The 24,459-nt window shown below is 46.2% G+C and overlaps 1 protein-coding gene across 2 annotated transcripts in view; it reads right to left on the reverse strand.

Moving 5' to 3' along the window:
- Positions 1–8,483, reverse strand: part of DRC2 (dynein regulatory complex subunit 2) — a 100,925-nt gene extending 92,442 nt beyond the window's left edge. The window contains exons 1-2 of one of the 2 annotated variants that reach the window (XM_078685864.1): positions 8,431–8,483; positions 1,740–1,777 (exon numbers count right to left, since the gene is read on the reverse strand). The gene's annotated coding sequence lies outside the window, so the exon portion shown is untranslated. Of the gene's footprint in view, positions 1–1,739; positions 1,778–5,853; positions 5,873–8,430 lie in introns of those variants that run through there. The other variant, XM_078685859.1, reaches the window with a different exon arrangement.
- Between the last annotated feature and the right edge of the window lie 15,976 nt (positions 8,484–24,459).

The raw sequence follows: 24,459 nt of genomic DNA on the forward strand, positions 1-24,459 counted from the left end.
ACACTGTTAGTCAGTAGTGCAACTTTGACTTCTGCCCCTCAACAGCTAGATCTAAATTCTACCACCAAATCTCCAGCCCTAAACTCAGGCACACAACTTACAGGCCTGGGCTCTGCCATTGACTGTTACTGAATAATCCAAACTGAGCTTTTATAATAAGAGCATTTATAATATAAGAGCTTAGGGCTGGAGTGCCTTAAGCTCTGCCATGAAGCGGTTCCGCTCTTAGCGCTGCCTCTGAAAGACTCAGTCATCAACTGTGCTAACCAATGGTCAACCCTGAGCCCTAACACTCAAGAATCAGATCAACACCCTTTCATTCATTAGCCCAACTCTGTGCTACGGCACCCAGTGACTAAGCCCATATGCCTGCCACGCCACAGCCAGACATGTGCTATTCCACTTAATGGCCCTACGTTGAGCTCTGCCACTCAGTTTCCTGCCCTGTATTATGAGGTCTGTCATTCATTAAATGCCCAGCACCAAGGTCAGCCATACAAAGTCTAGTCTGTGCCCCGACACTCAATATCTGGCCATTAAATCTGTCATTCAGCACACAGCGTTGAGTTCTGTCACCCAAATTCCCAGCAGTGACGTTTGAAATTAAAGAGCTACCCAGCCTAGAGACTGTTATTCAACAACACCAGGTTTGAGGTTTACCGTTGAATGCACAGCTCAAGGCTTGTCATTTAACAGTGCGCCTCGGGTCTGTCATTTAATGCCCAGCCCCAAGTCTTGTGATTCAAAGCCTAGTGTGAGGTGTACCATTCAATGGCAAATCTGAGGTCTGCCTTCAGTGCGCAGCACAAGGTATGCCATTCAGTGACCGGTCTGATGTTTGTCATTCAATGCCCGTCAATGCCCTGAAGTCTGCTTTTCAACGCCTACCCCGATGTCCACCATTTAAAGCCCAGCCATGAGGTATATTTATCAAAGCCTCGCCTCGGGTCTATCATTTAATACCCATCTCTAAGTCTACAATTCAATTCCCAACCTGAAATCTGCTTTTCGACCCCATGCTCGGAGGTTTACCATTCAACTCCCAGCCTGATGTCTCCCTTCAGTAACCTGCCCGCGGCAATAATCTGCCATTGAATGTCTAGTTCTGAGGTTTGCAATTCCTCGGCCAGTCTGACATATGCCATTCAACGCCCATCCTGAGATCTGCCATTTCACATCTACTCTGGTCTGCAAGTCAACGCCCAGCCAGAGCCCTACCATTCAATATCCTTTCTTAAGGTCTACTCCTGAAATGGGAAGTCTTGAACTCTGTCTCAAAGCCAAGCCTGAGCTCTGACACCCAAAAGACACAACTCTGATCTCAGGTCAGAGGTACAGTGGGATTATTAAGAGGATTTATATAATTTTGTAATTAGAAGATGAATGGTCAGTCAGGAGTAATGGAGGCATGCAAACACAGCAGGTACAAAAGAGTGCATAACTTTATTGACACAACTGTACAGAGAATAGCTGTATAGGCAGAAGGAGAACTGCATGCATGCCACAGTAGGAAGGAAATAGTACACTTTTAGATACCTTGTGAATGGCTCTGAACGAGTGAGCGCACCAGGATATGTGCAAGAAAAGGCAGTGACTTCTCACACAGAGAATGCTTTTTTAGGCTAACTAGGGTATTTTACAGCTTAATTTTCAGCAAATATGAGCAAGAAGTTACGCGTTTTCCTGGCATTTTGTGAGGGCCAATCAGGAAATAATACAAAAAGGCAGGGTCTACTTACGATGACTGCCCTTCCCCGGGAGTTTTGAAGGTTTTCACCTGAGAAAAAAATGGGGCACAAAAATGTTTAGATCCTTGCAGTTGTTAACTCAATCCTTCATTCAACAAAAGACAATAAAATGAGTCCCTCTAGAGTAGAATATTGCTTGACACCGTATAACTTAAAAAAATAATAATAATTGGTCCTTATTGGTGAAAATGCACTAGTAAACATATAAGGAAATTACCTAAATGTGTTCGATAAAAGTGACTGGCTAAGTATACAATACGTATCACTACACACCTGTCAGAAAATGAGATCATGTCTAATAAAAAACTTGGGCAAACCAGGTGAGGCCAATCTCAACATTGTTATCAAGTACTCCAAGAAACAACATGAAGCTGTGATATCGATTGAATAAAAAAATACGTAGAAGGAGAGTGAAGCACTCCATTTACGTGTTAATTTCACTGGACTTTCCTGACATAACACAGGGTACTATTTCTGAAGGACACCTGATTAGAGGCAATAAATAATCCTGAAAATAAATTATAAGATCATAGCACAAGGCCTGAAGGGAAGGTTGCTCTCATGTTACACATTGGCAGTATGAAGTTTATATAGCTCCTGTTTGCTCCATAAATTTAAAGGGGTTAGCTCTGTATTGAATCTGAAGAACAAAGTCTAGGGAACAAAAAACATTCATGTTTGTGTAATTCATATCCATGTGTGAAGGTACAGACTTTCACAGCATTGTTTACCAATTAAGTCAAGCCTATAATGCATTTATAAATTGTATGTTCCTAATGTGTTTGGCTAGACCAAGAACAACTCTGGATGTCGAGCCAGCATTTTGCTACACAGTTGAGTTGTAGAACTACAGAAGCCCAGTGAGAGTGACCGGCTGCACCCTCTATGACTGGGCCAGCTCAATCTGGTTTTGAAAGGTGGCCCAGTTTCATGCACACCGCTGCTCTATTTTAGAAGGTGAAAGACAACACATGTAGCTGCACTTCACCCTCCATAACCCGCCAACATAACGAGCTATGGAAGGCCCTTGGAGGGTCGAAGTCCTACACAGGCAGGCAACTAGTATGCATCATAGGCTTGTGGACTTCAACCCCCAGGAAGCAGCAGGTTTACTATACACAATGTGCAAACTGAGATGGTGCTGTCTGTAAAAAGTCTTGCCAAGCGCCATCTGGTTTACCTCTAGTTGCTCCGGAGAGTCCGGACATGACCTCTGCCCCGTGGGCACCTGTAGGAGTCCCTACCACTGGTCCAGATGATTGAGTACATCACTGCTACATGCTAGCTTAAAAGGGCCTGTCACACTATATTCCTAAAACCCTGCATGAAAAACCGGCCGTGACTTAAATCTTTTAATTGTTTCCTCTTCCTTTTTCTTTCAAATGATCCTCTCCTTACTGTCAATCCTCTGCATGCCTCCCCTCTCAGGTCATAGCCTACTCTAATTGGCATCCCAAACTACCTTATTCTCTTTTAATGTACTTCTACAATTAAACCACACATCTTATCATAGATCACCACTGCTCATCCTTTGAAACCATATCCATGCAACCCAACAATACATCATCTTTAGTCTGTCTATTCCTCCCACTTACCTTTTGCATGGGCTTATATAGCTCCCACTAATGTTCACATCTAACTCCTATCCATTAAATCTACCATAAACAACCTGGAGTGCATGCATAAAGCACAAGACTAACGCCAATAACCAACCAGTAGGGTTGTGACCTCCCCTCTGCCCACTTTGGCAGCTAAAATGGGAGTAGTCATGGCACCGGATGGCCTGATAATCTGCCTCCAACTAAAAGTGATTCCCTTTATAGTGGTCTCTTCAGCCTGCAGGGCTGCAAACAAAAGCTCATAAAATGGTCTGAGATAATGGTAGGTCAGGGCTGAGAGGTGGAGGTTAAAGAACCGAGTTTAATGTAGGGGACAGAAGAAATAATGAGGATAGAGAGACGCCAACAGCATTCAGAGAAAGGGAAGGTAAGAAAGAATAATCATGTGAGAAAAATAGAAACTTGAAACGAAGAAGCGGAGAAGGAAGAAATTGAAATAAAGAAAATAAGAAAGGAAGGATATGTAAGAGGAAAGAGTGAACAGAACAAAGGCAGGAAGGGTATATGGATGGATTAATAGAAGGCGAAAGGATGGAAAGATGGATGTAAAAATCACCCCCTCCTCCCTTATCCTATCCCCTCAGTCCTGTGATCCACTACCCTCTGTCAATCTATCGCCCACAATTCCCACTCCTCTGTCAACTTGGGATTTCCCAGTCATCTATTGGAACGTAGCGGGCCTTAGATCCAAGATACATCTCCCGTCTTGGACGGACTTGGTTATTAGGCACAACATAGTTTGCCTCCAGGAAACCTGGGCTATTGAGCCGATTCACATCCAGGGTTTTAAAACGTTCCATATGTCTGCTAGTCCATCTGCACATGGAAGACCCAAGGGTGGTCTCGCTATTTATATCTCTAATCATATTTCATTTACTATCACTGAAGTATACCCAGTGTCCTCAACTTTCCAAGTTCTTAAGTTAGTCCCCGATAAAAGTTCCATCTATTAATTTATCAACATGTATAATAATTTAACACCTCCTGACTGTGTAAAGTCCCTTACTGAAATTACTTCATTTCTGCACGATCAGAAAGCCAAAAATTCGCAGATACCATGTTATATTGTGTGGGGCGGTGATTTTAATGCTTATCTATGTAGTAATTACAACAAAGGTATTTGCGGCCTCCAAAATGAGCATGATTTCCCCATCACCCACTTTGCACACTCCAGTATAGGGTCTGCTCTAAATAATTGTCTATTCTCATTAGAACTTGAATTTGCGAACGAATTAGTGCATCCTGCCGTTGATTTCAAGTCAACCTTTCACGGAAGAGGATTGTCGTCTACCATCGACTATATCCTGTGCTCGCAAACTCTAGGTAATAGACTAAAAAACTTTATAACTGGTTCAGATCCCTCCAGTGACCACTACCCCAACAGTATCACCATCATATTTAATACTGTTCCTTTATCTCATTTTAAGCCCAGTCTTTTAACTCAGCAATCCCTAGAGATGGGTAAAATTAATGGCTATACAATAAAATGGTCGAAAATCAACCCCAACGAGGTCACCGGTAGGATTATCCAACAATCCCTTCCCTTAATATACAACGTTCTAGAGGTGACCTCATCCCCCCAGTTGATCCTGTCTAGTTTCGTTAAGATTCTAGAAATCATACGGCAGGAGCTTACCCGCCAGCATAAGAAGCATGACAGAGATACCCGGGGGTGGTTTGATTCCCACTGCCGTAAAGCCCTTAGCGCATTAAAACGAGCTCTCCATAGCCAAGATAGGGATACGGCCTTAATTACCCTACTAAGAAGACAATATAAGTTGGCCCTAAAAGCCCGAAAACGGGAAATAAAAAACAATCTCTGGGCCCAATTACACAAGAGTACAATGTCTAAGGACAGCACACTATTTTGGCGAACAGTCAAGTCCCCTTTTTTAGCGGATGCCACTGCTTTTTCCCATCTAGATGTGGCAGTTCCCGCAGAAAAATGGGTAACTCATTATTCTCAGATCTTCGGGGATCCCCTTCTAATGACTGAGGCCGCAAGATATGGGGAAGTAGCTTCCACCAGTGATAATATCTATCCCATCGACCTTCACTTCAATTTAGGGGAGGTGAACGCAGCATTGACTTCCTCAAAGACCGGGAAAGCTCCTGGTCCAGATGGAGTCCCACTCGACATTTTCGTGAATAATCCAGAATTATGGTCCCCAGTAGTCGTGCAAGTCATGTCTGCAGCTTCCCAGGTCGGCCTAATTGATTCTTGGTCTACCTCCGTGCTTCTCCCCATTTTTAAAAAGGGAGACCGCGATAACCCAGCCTGCTATAGACCAATTTCCCTCTTGGATTCGCTGGGCAAGGTCGCTGGGAAACTCATCCTGGAACGTCTCCAGGATTGGGCAAAGGAGAATAAGATCATTACCGACCTTCAGTTCGGGTTCCAAGAGGGATTGGGTACTGTAGAACAGGCTCTTAATCTATCACTACTTTTGGGTAAATATGTCTGTGCCAAAGGCGGTAACCTTTACCTGGTCTATGTGGACTTAAGTTCCGCATTCGACTGCGTAATCCACTCTAAGCTGTGGGAGATTCTGAGAAACTTGGGAGTAGATCCTTCAATTCTGAAATTTCTCCGCGAGCTCTTCTCGGGTGCCAAAGCACGAGTGAGATATGGCACCAATGGAGAGCTATCGGACTCATTCAGCATTACAAAAGGCGTCAGGCAGGGGTGCGTCCTTGCTCCATTTTTATTTAATATTTATACAAATGGACTGGAACAAGCGATGTTGGCAGGCAATAAGGACCTCCCTTGCATAAGTACCCGTCCAATCCCTGCATTATTATATGCTGACGACTCTGTCATTTTAGCGAGGACACCCAATCAGCTCCGGCTACAACTGGACAAGTATTGCCAATTTATGCTTTCTCTTGGCTTAAAAGTAAATAAATCCAAGACTTTCGTAATGCATATTGGCAAGAAAACCCAGAAGTGCAAACCCCTTTACATTGAGAATATTAGGTTGGAAACTGCTAGGTACTATCCATATTTAGGAATCCTTATTGATGACCATATGTCTTGGAAACCTGCCATTGCCAGTAAGAAACTGCAGTTTCAGCGCACTACATCTGCGCTGACCTCTTTTTCAAGAAAGCTAGGCAAGCCCGCTCCGGCTGTGATTTTGAAAATCTATCAAGCCAAATGTTTGAGTGTGGCGACCTATGGAGCAGGTGTATGGGGCTATGCTCCTACCACCGAGCTTCAAGTAATCGAAAATGATTTTCTGAAATATGTTTTAGCTCTCCCCCGCAGCGCTTCCAATTATGGTAGCCACATAGAGCTCGGCTGGGACTTTCTTTCTGACACCACTAGGTACCAGCCGATCCTCCTCTGGCACCGTATATGGACTAAGGAGCAGTGTTTCCTCACTCGGTCGCTAATAACAGACTGCCTGTCACTGACCCACTGGAAAAAGATTCCCTGGCTATTCTATGTTTTTAACTTTTTGAATGATTTGAATAGGTCATTGTTTTTTACCAATCCTGACTCACTAAAGGCCATATCCAGAAAGTCTCTAAAGAACTTATGTGTGTCCCATCTAAGAGATCTACGCATGTGTTCTGAAATTGGCAAACAGACAGCCACACACTTAGTGATGATTCAATCCTCGTATGGCATTCAACCCTACCTGTCTTTTTACCTGTCAAACTACGATAGGTATGTTTTAACTAGATTTCGTTTCGACTCATTTTATCGTCTTGTCTCGTTCCCTGAGCCTTCTGACTGGTCCCGTGAATTGAGTAAATGTCCTTGCGACAATTGTTCCTCTCAGTCTACATTGCATGTAATTTTATTTTGTACTTTTTACGAGACCCCACGTAAACGTTGGTTGGTCCCACTGCTAAGACAAATAGGACTGAGAAGATGTAGACCTGCTCTCTTGGCACTACAGCGTTTAGATGCCCCTTTCGTTGCCAAATCAGTGGCTTGCTTTTTAAAGACATGCATGAAAATTCGTTCCCAGATAGCAGCTTCTGTATAGAAAATTTTTTCTTCTGTCTCTGTGCATATAACTCTTTTCTTACTGTTATTTAAGGTACCATTGCATAGTCGACTTTTTAAGATTGATCTAATGCTTATTTTACTACTTAGTCAATTCTGCTTTCACAGAAACTTTTTATAAATCGTTGTATATATTTTTCTACAATGTACTTTTATGATTGTAAATTCAATCGAATAAAGTTTCTTGAACTTGAACTTGGATGGAAAGTTAAAGGATTGTTGAAATAATGAAAGAACAGATGAATGATGGAAAGGTGACAGGACCGGTGGATTAGTGGGTGGATGAATGATCCGATGGTTGTAAAGCTGAAGGGAAGTTTTCTAGGAAGGGCTGGGACTACTTGCTTTGCTCACTTGCTGTCATTAGAGGTTTGGTTCAGAGTGGGGGTATTATAATTTTCTGGTTATTCTTTTGTGACCAACTATAACCACGGGCTTAATCACTCGCCTTGGGTTCCAGAGGAGCGTCTGCTCGTCGAAGATCACCTCAACGCCTGGTTAGAGGTAGTAAGCGTTATCTAAAGGAATTACGATACAATTGACAGCAGGTTATAAAAATGTAACTGCTGGAGAAATGTCTATGAATCTTTTATATTACATACTCCAGCAAGACATCAGAGGCGTTAGTCGTGTCCTCTAGACATGGAGCGATATGGCACCCCAAAGTTCGCTAACACAAGGGCTACACTCCCATCTGTATCTAACCTAGGTGTAACAGGTTTGAATTTGAACTCCCTTGATAATTTTATGTAATTCAATTGAACGTGCCATATATATATATATATATATATTTTTAAAGCGCCTCTTCATTATATATGGAAAAAAATCCGCTAGTTTTCCGGAAGAAGATAGACAAAAAATCTTCGGGTGACTTGTTCATTTTCGGAAAAGGATCAGTTCCGTTTAGCTGTCTCTAATACTCGTGACCCCTTCCATTGCTCCCTTCCATAGTCATAGCTGTACCCTCCATCTGTTTCTTAAAGATAACACGGCGGACCCCCACCCGTGAGGCCCACGCCCCTCCGCCCCTTTCTTTCTCCCTTACCTGTCTACTTCTTTTGCTCTTCCTGCGTCGTTTGCATGGTTTCCAAGCAACGTGACGACAGAGCCAAGTGACTGTCAATAACCAGGTTGCGGCCCCGCCTTTTCCGGTCAGCACCCTCACAGAAGGCGGAGCTTTTGCTGTCAATCAACAAGTAATAGGCTACTATTTCTGACGGAGGAAGTAGCATTTGCACTACGTTCTATATCCGGAAACCTCGGCATGTTTTGAGTTAAGTAGCTTGGCTAGGGTGGTCATCTGTCTTTTATTTTACACGGACTGACCGTTGTCCGTGATTTATGATATAACGGATAGCATTTGCTGTGCTAGCGTGGCTATGTAAGTCAGCATTTTTTATATACCCTTTAAAGCTCTTTAGTGATCTTCGGTCAAGTTCTGCATACACATGCAACACATACTTTGTGTTTTTTTGCAGCTTTCTATAGCACAAACTTGGCCCAGCGGCATTAAAGCCGTTAACAAGAGTAACAGAAATTGTACACTTGAAGCATACTTTTTTGGGATTTTTTTATGTCACGAATAGAATAAGTGATTTGCCCAGAATCAGAGGAAGTTGATTCGACACTGGGATTCGACCTCCCCATGCCAGTTTTAATTTGTGCTGGTGGTTTATTTCCGGTTATCTGCATGGCAGTCAACACTGGCACGCATGGCAGTCTGCCATATGGTGGCGCTGTCTGTCTAGTTTAGAAATAACCAATACAACAGTCGTTTATTAATTCAATATACATTAAAAAGGACTAATACCTGTCCTCCAAGCCATCCGGGTAGTGTTGTGTGCATGGAAAAGACTGAATTGTCACACTTGTAGGAGTGTGTTGTTTATTAGTTATGTAGGAATTGTCACTTGCAGCACTGCAGGGGCAATGGGTGGTGCAAGCTGCAGTGGTCCTGACAAGGGCCCCGACACCTATTATTTCACAAATGAAGCACAACTTCATGCCTTAAAAACAAAAAAGTATGCTTTCATGTAGAGCGCTTTAATGTTGTTGGGTTAACTTCACACTATATAAAACTAGAAAACAAGTACCAATTACACACTCCACATATGACTCAAACTTGCCCGAAGGGCATCAGGGGCTCTGACAGACAATAGTAGTGTATTCTAACACTCAATGGAGCTACAGCCTTACACTGCAACTGAAAGCGTGACAGTTTGAATGTTGGGCGCCTTTTGCCGTTAGACCTCATCTCCACATTACTGATTCACTCCCAATTAGAATGTAAGGCTGCAGCAGCAACCTAGCACCACAATACTCTGACTATGGACAGTCAGAGAGGCTCATAGACACACTTCAATCGTTAAGCCTAGTTTTCAGCAGCACTTGAGGGCTGCATGTACCTGCACTACAGTACTCATACCTCAGAGCCTGAGCCCAGTTGCCACTCAGAGTAGCGTTACTCTCCTAGCAGAAAGAGAAGTTCTGGTACTCAAGGAGGGAACACTGAGAATTGCCGACACTTAGTACTAGCCCCTTTAAAGCAGCACCAGCACCAGGCATACTTTTGTGAACAGGGTAGTCCCGTCTGGGTGTGAGCTTAATGGCCAGAACACTCGTCTGCCTGACCTGGGACACCAAGGTCTGGCGCTTTCATTCTAATCTATTGCACTCTGGGATTTGCAGTCTTGGTTGATATTAATTAAAACACAGTGGCCTGAGGTGCCATTTCCATCAATCAAATCATTTGTAAAGCGCACTACTTACCCGTGAGGGTCTCAAGGCGCTAGGGGGGTGGAAAGTGCTGCTACTGCTCGAAAAGCCAGGTCTTGAGGAGTCTTTTGAAGGTCCATGGCTTTAAAAGGGAACACCAGGGGTGTGGAATGGTGATCCTGATGGCACAGTCATCTGGTATAATAACCCTGCAATAGTATTGCTAAGTGTTTTTCTAGTCATACCTCAATGTAGTAAATCTGGTTCCAGTTGGAGGCGGTGGGGAGGCTCCTCTTCAAAACGCTTCTCATGAGTGTAGATGCCCTCACCCTATAACCCCCTCCTAGGGCATTACCATTCTGTGCATGGAGGGATAAGGCCTGACTAGTCAGACCTTTTGTGACGCCCAGGACAAAAACTAATTAAGTGGCTGTCGCCTGACTCAAACAACCAGGTTTCAATCCCAGCTGGTTTTCCAGATTGACCAAACTGCGAGACGCTGGACAATTGCTTTTCTTCCTTGTGTTTCCTTTTCTGTAATCATCACATTTGAGAGCACCTTGAAATAATTCACTTCAGGATGTGCACTGTACAAACACCTCTCTTGTACATGGTTTAATTGACCATAATGTTGTTGTATCTGTTATAACAAGAAAGGCTTTACTTAGGAGGCATAAACCAATTGACTTGCCTCCTGGGTCACTAATTAAATATTCATCAGGGCAGAAGTTGGAAAGAATCCGATACCCATCCAGTGGCTCGAGTGCATATTGTGCAATCAGAAAACCTGGTTTTAATCCCAGCTTGACTAATCGGTGTGACCCTGAGCAGCTACCTTTCATCACTGTGCCTTCTTTTCCGTGACCATCATGTTTGAGAGAAACTTTCATTTATTACTATTTCAGTCCTGGATGTGCACTTTAAAAAATCTCTCTTGCAAATAGTTTAATAGACCACACTTTTTTTCTCCATCTGTAACAAACAAGCATTAAAAATGCAATAGGTTTCGCCATTCATTAAGTTAAAACCATTTGCTTTGCTATACAATACCATTAGCAAAGCAAATGGCTTTAACTTAACCCCTTTGACGCTCATGACGAGCTCAGCTCGTCATGAACCGCGGGTTTTTTAAAACTTCAGCGCACAGCGGGAAAATGCGCTGCACCGATGGTGTTAATCAAAGGCGAGACCTATTGCATTTTCAATGCTTGTTTATAAATGTTTCTATGGGGAGGTCCCACGTAGTATATACATGTGAAACTACTGTTAAAGCCGTGTGCAGAGTGAGAAATGGAAAGGGTCACACCCATATTTAATAGTGGAAGTGGATTCTCCAAAGGGAATTGGGAAAATACAGTTAACTGTTCAAACACACCTGGATGAAGGAGCGGCACCAAACAACTCCAGGGCCAAATGGGATACATTTTTAGCACAGCCGTTAACGGATGAGGAGTGGGAAGAAAGTTGTGGAATGACTGAGAGTTTTGCAGTGAATGGCAATTTTAAACTTCTCCATTATAAATATCTTCACCAAATGTACTACACCTCTGCGCAACTACATAAATATGGTCTGAGGGACTCGCATTGTTGTAAAAGATGTGGTGGGGATAACGCCGATTTTTTCCATTTGGCTTGAGACTGCCCAAAAATGTATGCCTTCTGGGATGAAGTGACGACAGCATTAACTGAAATGACGGAGGTGCAAATCATAAAATATGTAAGAGTGTGCTTGTTGGGTGTGGTCTCTCGTCTGCCGGCTGGAGTTCGTAAACTGGTGGTGCTCTCTCTGCAGCTGGCCAAGCGCAGAGTCGCTTTATGTTGGGATGGTAGGCCGGCACCCTTGCTGAAGCAATGGTTGCGCGACCTTGCTTACTGTCGGGATCAGCTCACCTGTTATGCTGAGGAGTTACCGAGGGCATCTAGACCCCGGGATGTGTAGGGCCTGTATACCGCATATATGTTGGCACGCTCTGTGGATGGAGAAGTAAATATTGAAGGGCTGAATTGATGGGAGGAAACTGTATGGGACCCTTGATTGTTTCCATATATGTCAATCTCTTTTGTGCTGCTCTATGCTTTATGACAAGTTGAAACCTGATGTACTATGGGGACGATGATTGTATACACATTTGACAGCTGCACTGTATTTTTTTGTTTGTAAAATGAAAAATAAACAAACAAAAAAAATGTTCAAACACACATGTGCAAACCAGAGGAGAACATTTGGGGAAGGAGGTGCCATTTGATCTTACTGTGTGCCAGAGGGTACCTGTACCACTCATCCACACTCTTAGACTGACAAAATTCCATTAGGAGTCCCATTGAACATGCTAATGTGGCCGGGGTGCAGTGATGACTAAGGACCTGTTTCCAATGTATTACTAACTTTCAGTTGCCATTGGGATGCATGTTTCTTAGATCTTACTAATCCTGGGCCAATTTCGTCTGTTTTTTGTTGGGTTGAGGTTCCAGACAGAGTTTCTTGAAGGCGTCCGGGGCTATTCCATCTCACTTAGTAATACAGCATTTAAACAGCCCAGGAGCCCCTTCTTAGGTGGCACCTTGTTGCCCCACTGGAGTTTTGTAGACAGAGCCTACTGTTTAAAGTAAAGCAGACTGGCTGTCCTTTCTTCTGCCAAAGGCTTGTATCTTAGAAGCATGACAATTAAGATATCATATATGTGCCCTCCAGAAGCTGGCAATGTTGTAAAGATGAGGGGAACAGCCATCACCTTGGGGCAAGGTACTGGACTAACCATTCTGCCACTCTGGCGTTTCCTGGGAGACTGATGGACAGGGTGTCTCCTTCTGAGCACGGTGGCCTGTCGTGACCCAGTAATGAATGCCCCATTCTACAGTCATGGGCTGTTTTGAACAGTTTTTGATTTTTTTTTTGCAGGCAGCCAACAGATCTGCCTTTCCATGTTAACAGCACCAGTGCTTAATTGTAGATAGGCAGATTTTCCTAGGACACCACCAGCACAGTCGAATACCACAATACCAAATATCAAGGTTGCCTAATCTTGATCCCACCTCCTCCTGCCTCTACCACTGTGAGAAGTTGGCCTAGTATGTGATGTTCACTATTCTAGTGAGCACCTTGCACCAGTCCAAACAACCCTTATGGTGATTGGTCGTAAGTCAACCTATAGACCAGCTATCCTAGGGGTAGCATGAACAAAAGCAGTCTTAGTCTAAACTCAAGAGGGCATGTGAAGCCAGCTGTTTTACCATATGCAATCCTTTTAATATCAAATGAAAGGACACCACACAAGTTATATATTATAAAAATATATGTATTTATTACTAGAATAATTCTCTGTACTCTTTATGAGGGCAGAAGCACAAGCTTTAAACAAAAGAACTTAATAACATACAATAAGCTGCACAATTATGGATAGGCCCTGGTGGCCCGTAAAACCATTTATTAAAATAGTGGTATAAGAACCACGTCACGAACAATGGTAGGGCCTAGGGCCTTGGGAATCGCTGGGGCTACACTGGACTAACAGCAGTTAGGACGTGGGAGGCCCACAGGATGCGGGTGCAGTGTCTAATTGCACACGCGTGCACCAATAGAAGTCAATGGTGCGTAAAAGTTAGAAAGTTGCAGATTTGGAAGTCTTCCGACTGGACTAGAACGTAACCACTTTAACCTAAGACACTAGGGATGTAAATCTCTACAGGAGCATCGTGATACTTGTGTTACCTCACCCACAGGAAGCGGGTGCATAGGTGTCAAAGTGTGTCGGGTTTTGTCGTGGAGTTCTATGGAGCCTTGGAGAAAAGATGCTGCAGGCGACCAGGATAGAAGAGTCCGGTTGGATCCAAGAGCGGATCGGGGATGTAGAGTACCTGAAAGCAGAGGGACAGAGTCTGGGTCACTAGCCAGTGACCAGAGTGGTACCAGGAAGGAACCAGGCGATGTCTGGCGCAATCAGGTGGTTGTCGCGAAGCTTGTCTCTGCTGCCACGTGGACCAGGAGGCATCGACGATGACCAGGAGTTGGGCACGGACTGTCCCACGAAGGCTCTCACTGTCGGCGGTGTCGGCTTCCGGATTGGAGTCAACAAGCCTTGGCAAATGCAACCCACGCAGGATCTGAATAGGGCTTCTTACTCAGGCCAGCAAGGACTGAGGGGCTTCTCCTTCGCAGGGAAGCAAGGGCCAGTCTGGAGCAACCAGACCAGCAGTGTAGATTTCGGGTTTCGTCGTCACAGAGGCCACTAGCCAACGGGCAAGTGACCGGACAGACGCGTCGAGCAGGAAAATGCAGAAGGGCCCCACGCAGCACTCGGTGAGTGTGGATGGGTGATCGTCGGTGCAGTTGATGCTCGGGGCTGGGGCTTCTCCATCCCCAATGCACAGCTTCGAGGGTGCCTCGGGTGCTGCACAGGAAGCGTCTCGCAGTCTTTTCAAGATGGCCGGTCCCACGTTACACGTCGCCTCCATGGGTCTCAGCTTTGCTGTGGCTGTGGATCGGGCTGAAGGAAGTCTGGAAGTCCGGGTCTTGTCAGGCTCTGTGGTCGGGCTCCGGCGGGAGCGTCGGACAAAGCAAGTCGTTAAGTGCTTGATGGGGCCTGCTTGCGCAGGATGGCCACTCCTTGGCCACAAGGGAGATTCTTCAGTATCTTCTTGTAAAGTAGATGGTAGAAGGTCCAGAGTTCTGTTTCAAAGTTTCAGTCAGGATAATCTGATGTCTTAGGACGCAGCTCCTACCTTTATTCCAAATCAAGGGGCTGGATTACCTGCTAGGTCCCTCCTATGGGTGGGACCAGGGAAGGGGGTGGTTACACCCCTTTCCCTTTGTCCAGTTTCGCGCCAGAGCTGGGGCTGGCGTGCCCCAGCACCGGTTTGAACTGGCCTATGCATGGGGCACCTTGTGCGCCCCAGGCATGTCTCGTTTCTTTCATCCCTCCCTGCCTCAATCCACTATCTCCTGTCTGGGGTGGTGCTAGCACCTCCCTGTGACAGGAAACCTTTTGTCCAAGCCTCCCGTGCTGGAAGGGCTCCCAGCAGCAGGAGGTCAGACTTGTGTCTGTGGCAGCAGCATCCATTTTGTGATGCTGGGGCTCTGGTTGATTTTAACCGCGTTTTAAGGAAAGTAACATGTCTTCTCCCTCTAGAAGGGTGGAATGCTACCCCCGTCGCCAGAACTAGCGAGGGGGTAGTATTCCAAAGTGTATGACACCTTACACAACATGTTTTGATAAAGCCAAACCAAAGTTAGCAATAACCGCAAGGATTATAATGCACTTAAGAGTATATGGTATGGCTATATCATAGAACAGCTATAAGGAGATGGTTCCGAAAGCTGCAGATGGCTCAGCTCATGCTAGAGCACCATCTCACATAAAACCAAGCACTCTGCCTTCAGGATTGTTAAGGCCTGCCATAGGAGTGACTTATAGGTGCATATGTGTCTATATGTAAAGGTAGATACAGGAATACTATATCTAAGCAAGGGGTGATTACACCACCTTGCCCCAGCTGAGTGATCAGCCAGTTGTGTCAAATTGGAAGGCCAGCCAGGGGTGGCAAAAGATATGCTGCAGCCCATGGTAGGCTTTGGATGCACCTATGCCCTGGGTGCCTATGGCACACTATACAGGGGCTGATAAGGTGACCCAAATACCAATTGGAGATGTACCTAGAGTACATAAAGTCCATTTTACAGTGAGAGCAGATAGCCTGGGGTCCTGATTAGCAGGATCCCAGGCCAACTAAGTCGAAAACCAGCTAAACACAAGGCAAACATTCTGGGGTAACCATAGTCCGATATCCATCCTCCTACAACCACCACTCTACACTTCCTCTCTCTTTCTATCTATCCCTTATCAGTTTTTTCATCTCTGTTTTCTCCTTCTGTCACAGTTTCCTCTTAATCCTTCTTTCTACCTTTTCGTCATTTCTGTTGCTTGTACTCAGTCACATTCCAATTAGAAAATTAAGTCTGGCCCGACGAATGAGCGCAAATTCCCCGCACTGGCAGCACCCCGAGTGCGCGCTCACCTCGATTCTAGCAGATCACGGTGAGGCAGACTTCCTTGTTTTACCATCAGGAATCCTTCATCTGAAACGTAAAAAAGATGCACTGCCATATGTAAGGGAGGGGGAAGGCGGATAGTCTGAAGAAGTTCCTTCGAGGGTTTGTGTCTGCTAGTCAACACGGCTAGTGGTGTCTGTAATGAGGGCTGCAGCAACAGGCAGACGTCAGGCTTTGGCGTGCCCAGTCCCGGCGAGTAAGTGAAAATACTTGCATAGTACCACCCACCAAACCCAAGTGCCTAGAGGAGTAACATGCACGTCTGAAAACAACTTTATGCACCAGTACAGAAACAAGCACCTAATACTGGCGCAAGGCCGCTAAATTATGAACATTGGCAATGCTCTCAGAGTTTGCCAATCACTGAACGTCCCCTAATGAAAAAACTCATGGCCTGCGTCGAGATAGAAGCGATCGGTGGAATGCCTGAATGAACCTCAGAAACTGGTAATTCCTCTGGGCTGTACTCCGGTCCACAGTTTTTCAGTTTACTGTTTGATGGAGTTCTGCTTCTAGGTGATTGGGGTTTGAAATTCATTGGCAAGGACTTTTCACCCCTGGTCCTATAGAACCCACGTTGTGCCCAGCACGGTAAGTGCTCAGTGTCTGCCTTCCCCCCAAGCGAACTTCAGTCAGCCTACTCCTCCCTGGCATTGGTAGGCGCATGTCCCTCACATGTTGACTTTATCTTTGATGCCGAGACGAATCTTGAAACTGATACACTTTCATCAAATAGCTAAAGCATCACAACTCTAAGCCTTTGTGCATCGCATGGGGGGGCGAGCGCTATACAAATACCAATAAAATATATACAAAGAGATCCCCGTGACTCGCTGTCATTTGCAGTACCAGTCATCTTGCTGAGTGTGAGAATGCACAGCAGCACAATCCACGTGCCTTGAGTCTGAGGCGCACTCCCGAATTAAAACAAGCATTTGAATGCACAAACAGGAAGGGTGGGGGCGACGGGCAAGCAAGAAGGCATCGGAAGGGGGGGGGGGGGGTTGGAGAGGAACGGGAAAAAATTGCCTAGCAAAACTCGAAACTGAAACGAGCAAGCAGCTGCGTCTCTGAGAGAGACATTGGGAAGGGTCTTCTCAGGGAGAGAGACAGAGGGAAGGGGAAACAAATAGTGCTTACCCAGTAATTAAAGGCCACAGTATCATGCCGCCAGTAAAAGATCAAATCCCAGTGGGTGGGGCCAAAAGGAGACAAGGCGGCAACAAGGAGGGACTAGAAGCCTCCTTTACAATCAGAAGCCAGTGTTTTGCATAGAAGATAATGCCAGCGAATGAGGAAGATGGGCGGGCCTTCAATTTCGCCTCAGAGAGCTTTGGAATCTGTATTGATTCCAAGAAGCTCTCATATGACGAGAGCAGCGCATGCGCGCTGCTTTCGCCAGCCTAGGCCTTAAAAGGTATATTATCAGACCCCTTTCGGGGGGCCACAGAGCAAGCAAGGGCTACTAGCATCAACCGTGGGGGTTGTGGTTGTTTGCCTATAATGTCCTATGGTCCGTCCTACTATGGCTCTGTAAACGTGTCCCAGAACTACTTCATCAATGCTATGGTAGCGATGAGTCTTCTCAGAGAGGTAGTGTAGGGCTGCAACTTCATAGTGGAATGTCCAACTCAGTGTTTATTGTATATTAAGAAAGAAGAGTATATCAGTACCCAAATAAACAGATAGGGAAGTGTAGAGGTATTGGTGATAGAATCACCCTCCTGAAATATGTATACAAACAATGGGATTCTATCAATGCGTGCAGAAAATTATAATTTTTGTTAATTAATTTTATTTATACAAAACAAATGGGGAGTGGAGGGCTAATCTTTGCTGATGGCAAAGGTAAGCACTATGTGTTTTTAAAATACCCCTCACACACTAAGAATCCCTTAGTGTCATGCTTCATCATGGGGTCTTCCCGTCCCTCTATGGGGCGGGCCTGATGCGACCTACGAACTACGCGGGAGCACTCTCTAGACCCCGCCATCTTAAAATTTTTTCGCCCTATATCTTTACTCCCTGCTCCCGCCAAAATGCTAGAGATCCACCTGAATTCACACCTGTCTGCTTTCCTTGACTCCACTGGGTTCTTAGATCGGACCCAGCACGGGTTCAGGAAGCTGCATAGCACAGAGTCTGCACTTACCATGGTGACAAATCACATCAGAGTGAAAGTGGATCAGGGACTGACAACGCTGCTGGTTTTACTCGATCTGACCGCAGCATTTGACACCCTATCTCCCTCAATTCTTACATCTCGTTTGAGGGAGATAGGAGTGGAGGGGCCCGCTTTGAGCCTCCTGTCCTCCTTCTTAGATCTTAGAGAACAGAGGGTCAAATTTGGAGAATACCTCTCCCCTGCTACTTCATTGCAATGTGGGGTACCACAGGGGTCGGCTCTAAGCCCTACCCTATTTAACATTTATGTGGCCCCACTAGCAAGACTAGTAAAAGCACATGGTTTGGAAGTAGTGTCATATGCAGACGACACTCAGGTCATGGTGTCACTGGCCCAACCGGCCAGCAACTCCGCATCCAGCTTCAGGAGTTGTATGCAATCAGTCTCTGACTGGATGAAACTCAACTCCTTGAGGCTGAATGGCGAAAAGACCGAGGTGCTGATATTTGGAAGGGACCAGGATGTATGGTCGAATGAATGGTGCCCGCCTTCTCTGGGAACATGCCCTGTCCCCTCTCATTCAGCCAGAAATTTAGGGGTTATTTTTGACACCTCGTTGGCAATGACCCTTCAGGTCAACAGAACGGTGACTACTTGCTGGGGAATCATCAAAATTCTCCGAAGAATAGTGCACTACCTTTCTCCCCAGGCTAGGAAACAGACAGTAGTCGCGCTGGTTGGGGCAAGATTGGATTACTGCAACTCTCTTTATGCAGAGATCAACAAGGGACTGATTCAGCAGATTTGTACTAGACATTCCCCGCTCCTCCTCTGCGACACTAGCCAGAAAGAGCCTTCATTGGCTTCCCATAGAGCATCGTATCTCCTTTAAGATCATCTGTCTTGTGCACAGGGCTCTGAAAGCGGGAACATCGGACGGGTTGGGATCTCTTCTCTTTGGCTATACCCCTAGCAGGTGTCTACGATCATCACAACACAATCTGCTGGTGATCCCTCGGACTAAGAAGTCCAGATGGGGTGGAAGAGCATTTTCCACAATTGCCCCGCGCCTTTGGAATGCACTTCCACTGGAACCCAAGTCCCTAACCTCCCTGCCCCTTTTTAAAAAGTCCCTAAAAACATGGTGTTTCAAGAAAGCCTACCAATAATTCAACTCTCTGGACATGAAAAATATACATTCCTCTGGTTAGGCGCCTTGATGCCCGATGGGCTGAGTCAGCGCGTTATAAATTTGCTTTCATTTCATTTCATTTCACTAGGTTTTATTGAGAATAGGCTATGTGTGATGTGATGGTTGTGTAAGTGATTAGGAATGTGTAGGGACTTAAGTGTGTGAATATAAAAGAACTTTAAACATTTCCTGGCTAGTAGAAAAAAATGATTTATTAGCTTCTCTTGCTGGAAATGTTAAAAAGGGGGTGTGATAGGGCTGTAATGCTCCCTACTTGGTCGACATGTTTCATAAGCAGTCCCCTACTGCTTACTCATCAGGACCTCTGTTAGTCCGTACTGGAAAAACTTAGGTAACTCACTAAATGTGGTATGCCTATTGTCCTAAAATAGGGTAGCAAAAATAGGCTACTCTATTTTGTACTAGGGCTTGAGTAGACCCTTTCGAAAGAAAAAGATGACCCAATATGGTCTCTAGAAGGAGAGGAGAAATGGGAAAAAAGGAAAAGAAAAAACACATATATAGTCAAAGCAATTTTTGACACACGGTAATCAGCAGGTAAGTTGTAAACATATTTGACCTGTGGGAAAAACGTGATATATTTTTCTCAGTCTTTTTTCTTTCGTTTCATGCTGTGTTTAGCCCTGGTGCAAAACACAATTTAGTAGTGGGTAATTATTACTCATTGGTATTGATACATTGTATCATATGATTCGCGTTCCACACACTCACAAACACACACTCGGGTGACAAAAATCGTAAAACAAACATTGGAAGATCCTGAATAGCGGCGGCTTAGAAATTCCAAAACCCATGTTTTCCCACAGGAGGGGGAGAAGCATACGAGATATGCTGGTACACACCAGACCACAAAAGAAGGGTAATGCTCCCTCTATATTGAATACGGCACCCGTCCGAGGTCACCATCCCTGTGGGAAATGTAAATAGTGCAGCCTCACTAAAAAAAACAAAGAACTGAAATTCCGCAACGGGAAGTCGCATTTCGAGCCCAATGATGACATCACAACCAGGAAGTAAGCTGTTCCCTCCCTCATTCAGACCACTGAGCCTGAAACTGGAAGCTGGACTGTGAAGAGCTCCACAACAGTGAAAATTCAGCAGCACAGCAGGACAACCACAACCTCCAAAATGTCACAGGAAGCAGCAGGGAGCAGTGGCTATGAGAGGAAGAGGAAAATTAAGTTCTCTGAACAAGAACTTGAGTACCTAATTGAAGGGGTCTGTAAGGACCATGTACGCCTGTTTGGCAAGGACTCCAGGAGGGTGCCAGAGGCTGACAAGCGCCGCATCTGGCTGCGCATCCGCGCCAAGGTAAATTCGGTCGGGGTGACCCAGCGGTCAATTGTTGCCTTGAAAAAGAGGTGGTACGACCTCAGAGGGCGTGCCAAGGAGCGAATTGCGGAGAGGCTGGGGGAGCGACTTGCCACCGGTGGAGGAGACCCCACTGCCACACCCAACACCCCACTGGAGGACCTCGTGGAGGATACCCTGACTCCTGAAGCCTGCGTGGGGGTCACCCAGCTGGACTTGTCCCGACCCACCCAACAATCCAAAGGTAAGTGCCATGTGACTGCGAGCCCGTCCCCTAACAATGCCCATGACCCCTGAGCTAGCAAATTGACAACCCCAGTAATGCAGGCCATGCACACCTGAAATGCTCTATTGCATTGTGGGGGTTGTAGTGTAATAAACATTCCCAGATAGCCCAACACAGGCAGACCTGTAAATTCATAGTAATTCCAAAACCCAGTCAGGGACAGCAGGCCTGCATGCATGTAGCAACATCTCATGTGCAAGCTACATATCATTAATCATGCACCCATTTACATCCCAGGTGCAGCAGAACAGGCCAGCACCGACAGCGAGGCACTACATATTGATGAGTACCAGGAGGACACCGAGGGTGAGGGCCAACCTGAACCAGGAACATCTCAGCCATCTGCACCAGTACCACCACCACGCCCCCATGTGGCCATGGCCAACCCTGCAGCCACAGGTGCCCAGCAACCACCCCCACCGACACCCACGGCAGTGGTACAGGCCACCCCACCAGCTGCCAGGAGGCAGACGAGACGCTTAGCCGCCATCAGGTCGCAGTCCAGCGGACTGTCGCGCCAGCTGCGTGACATCTCAACACGCGCGGGCAGGGCTGTCCATGCACGTGATCCTGGCCTGGCAATTGAATGCCGCATGCTTGCGGTACACCTGACGCAGGCGCGTCACCTGGCTGCGATACATCTGCAGCTCACCAATACCGCGCAGCATGTTGGACAGCTGACCGCAGCTGTGCGAGAGAACAACCAGATCCTGGTCTCTCAGCAGGACATCACCCGGCGGCGCCACCGCCAGCTGCTGACCCGCCTGTCCGCCTACACCAAGTCAAATGATATAATCGGCAACGCAACATCTCAGCTGTCCTGCCGGTCCCTTGCAATGCAGGTACAAATGGTTCAGTGTTGCTAGGACGTTGCAAGGGCACTTGATCATGTGACAGCAGCTGTGCTCAATATGCAGCCAACTGCCCATGTTGCACCAGGGGGTGGTGATGATGTCAGCGAGGGCAGGTCAAGCCACAGCAGCATGTCCTTGCCGCCGTTGACAGGCCCACTGCAGCATCACGAGCCAACACTGCAAATGAGGACAGCGAGAGGCGACTGGGTGCGTCTGGACGGAAGCGCCATTGACAATGTACCCTCTGCCTGCAGGGCCCTGCAGAATCTGCAAGCAAGCCCTCTACCCCAGCATGGGGACGTATGAAGCAATACTGTTCCCATGTGCACCCATGGACAAAAGAAATACCACATTATTGTGAATGAACAATAAGAATTTATGGTTGAACGTAAATCCGACTCATGTCATTATTACATTTGTCATGCATGAGTGCAGTGTTGGGTGAGGGGAGTGGGTGGACTAGAAAAAGTTATTAGTGATTTGGTTGCGGCGTCTGTGTCCTTCAGCTGGATTTTCCCCGCATGCATGATGCGTATGTGGAGGTGGGCGGTTGTCCCCTTCCGACTCACTGCCAGATATCTCAACAGGTATCCTGCGCTTGGTAGCAATGTTGTGGAGTATTGCACACATGGCAACAATGCGACAGCAGACCTCAGGCTCGTATTTGAGGGCCTCACCAGTCTTATGCAGTATGCGGAAGCGGCTCTTCAACAGGCCAAATGTCCTCTCAATGCAATTCCTAGTGCGGATGTGTGCTGCATTGTAACGCCGTTGCTGTGGTGTTGCAGGGTTGAGGTAAGGGGTGAGGAGGTACTCACGGAGACCGTAGGCGCTGTCACCTGAATGAAAGGAGCAGAGGGTGAGTGCATGTTCTCCCCTGGCCAGTCGTGTGTGTATGCCGCTGTGCCGGAATATGAAGGAGTTATGTGTGCTCCCCGGATATTGTGCCACTATGTCCGTTATGTAAGTCTTTGCGTTGCACACCATCTGGATATTGAGGGAGTAGTAGTTTTTGCGGTTGCGGTACATGTACTCCATTTGTGCTGGTGGGCAGATGTGGATGTGGGTACAGTCAATGCATCCAATGACCTGTGGAAATTGGGCAATGTTGTAGAACTGTAGCTTGGTGTCATTCAAGTCCTGTTGGGTGGTCGGGAATGAGATGTAGTGGTGAAGGCGGCTCAGCATTGCCTCAAGGAAACTCTTTAGGCAGCGGGATATGGTGCTCTGGGATATCCCCCCTGCAACAGCGACTATCCCCTGGAAGCTTCCGGAGGCCAGTAGGTGCAGGCAGCACAAGACCTGGACATGTGTAGGCACGGCATTGGTCCTCCTTGTTGGGTGCTGCATCAGGGGGTCAAGGTCCCGGATCAGCTCCAGAATCATTGGCCCATTCAGGCGGTACTTAGCATAAATTTGCCCTTGTTTGGCCCAGCAGGGTGACCCGCAAGCGGAATATTCTCTCCTGGATCCTGCGTCTGTTCCGTGCTGCAGCCTGGAGCCTGCGCCGCCTGACCACCATGTAGAGTCCTGGCATTGTGAGAGTCCTCATGCTACTACTGTGTTTCCTTAAGTGTGTTTGTTCAGGACAGCACCTGTGGCTCATTAGGTTTTTATTTTTATTTTATTTTTTTTCCTTTATGGTTACCACCTGCTTTTGGTTTTCCTTAAATTGCGGCTCGCAAATAGCGATTTTCGGGTTTTTCCGCTATTTGCGAGTTTTCATGAATAGCGTTTGCGGATATTTAGCGGAATCGCAAAATAAATTGCAGAATCCATGGATTCTCGCTATTTTCGATTCGCTATTGGGGGTCCTCCTAAATTCTGCGATTAATTTTGCGAACTCGCAAATACAGTATTTTTCACATGATGAATTGCTTTTCTGTAAATTGCGATCGTAATAGCTAATTCGCAGCTATTGCGATCGCAATTTTGCTTCACGAATCTGGCTGATAGTGCTTACCTTTGCCATCAGCAAAGATTAGCCCTCCACTCCCCATTTGTTTTGTATAAATAAAATTCATTAAAAAAAATTATAATTTTCTGCATATCAGTACACCAGAATGCAAACAATTTAATGTCTCTGAGCACTGTTCTGGCAGTGATACACATTTACTCACTTTTCCCCACTCCCCCCCCCCCCACCGTCCAGGCTCTCTCCCAGTTCTAGGTGTTCCCACCCTTCTCTGGAGTATGGATTAGTAGTGTGCATTAAGCTCAGGAGCATTTCCAAATCACCCCCCAAATATGAGTGTTCACAGTCTTAGTTCATTTGTTTTTAAAACATGTTGGTGGTTTTAATGCCCGGGCTTCAGATGCACCTAGCATACTCTTGGTGTGAGAGGGGTGCTTGCCAGTAGCTTCTCTGTGTTACTTTCTCAGGCACTTGGGCTGCACCTAGCAGTGCCACGGCCTGCAACCTCAGACCACATATGCAATATAATGGCAAATCTTTATTCTTTGACTCCCCAGACGAAGCATGGGACTGGGTCGGGGACAGAAAGGTGCTACGGCAGCTGGAGGA

Source organism: Lissotriton helveticus, chromosome 1_1, assembly GCF_964261635.1.
Source record: "Lissotriton helveticus chromosome 1_1, aLisHel1.1, whole genome shotgun sequence".
In the NCBI taxonomy this organism is placed as follows: domain Eukaryota; kingdom Metazoa; phylum Chordata; class Amphibia; order Caudata; family Salamandridae; genus Lissotriton; species Lissotriton helveticus.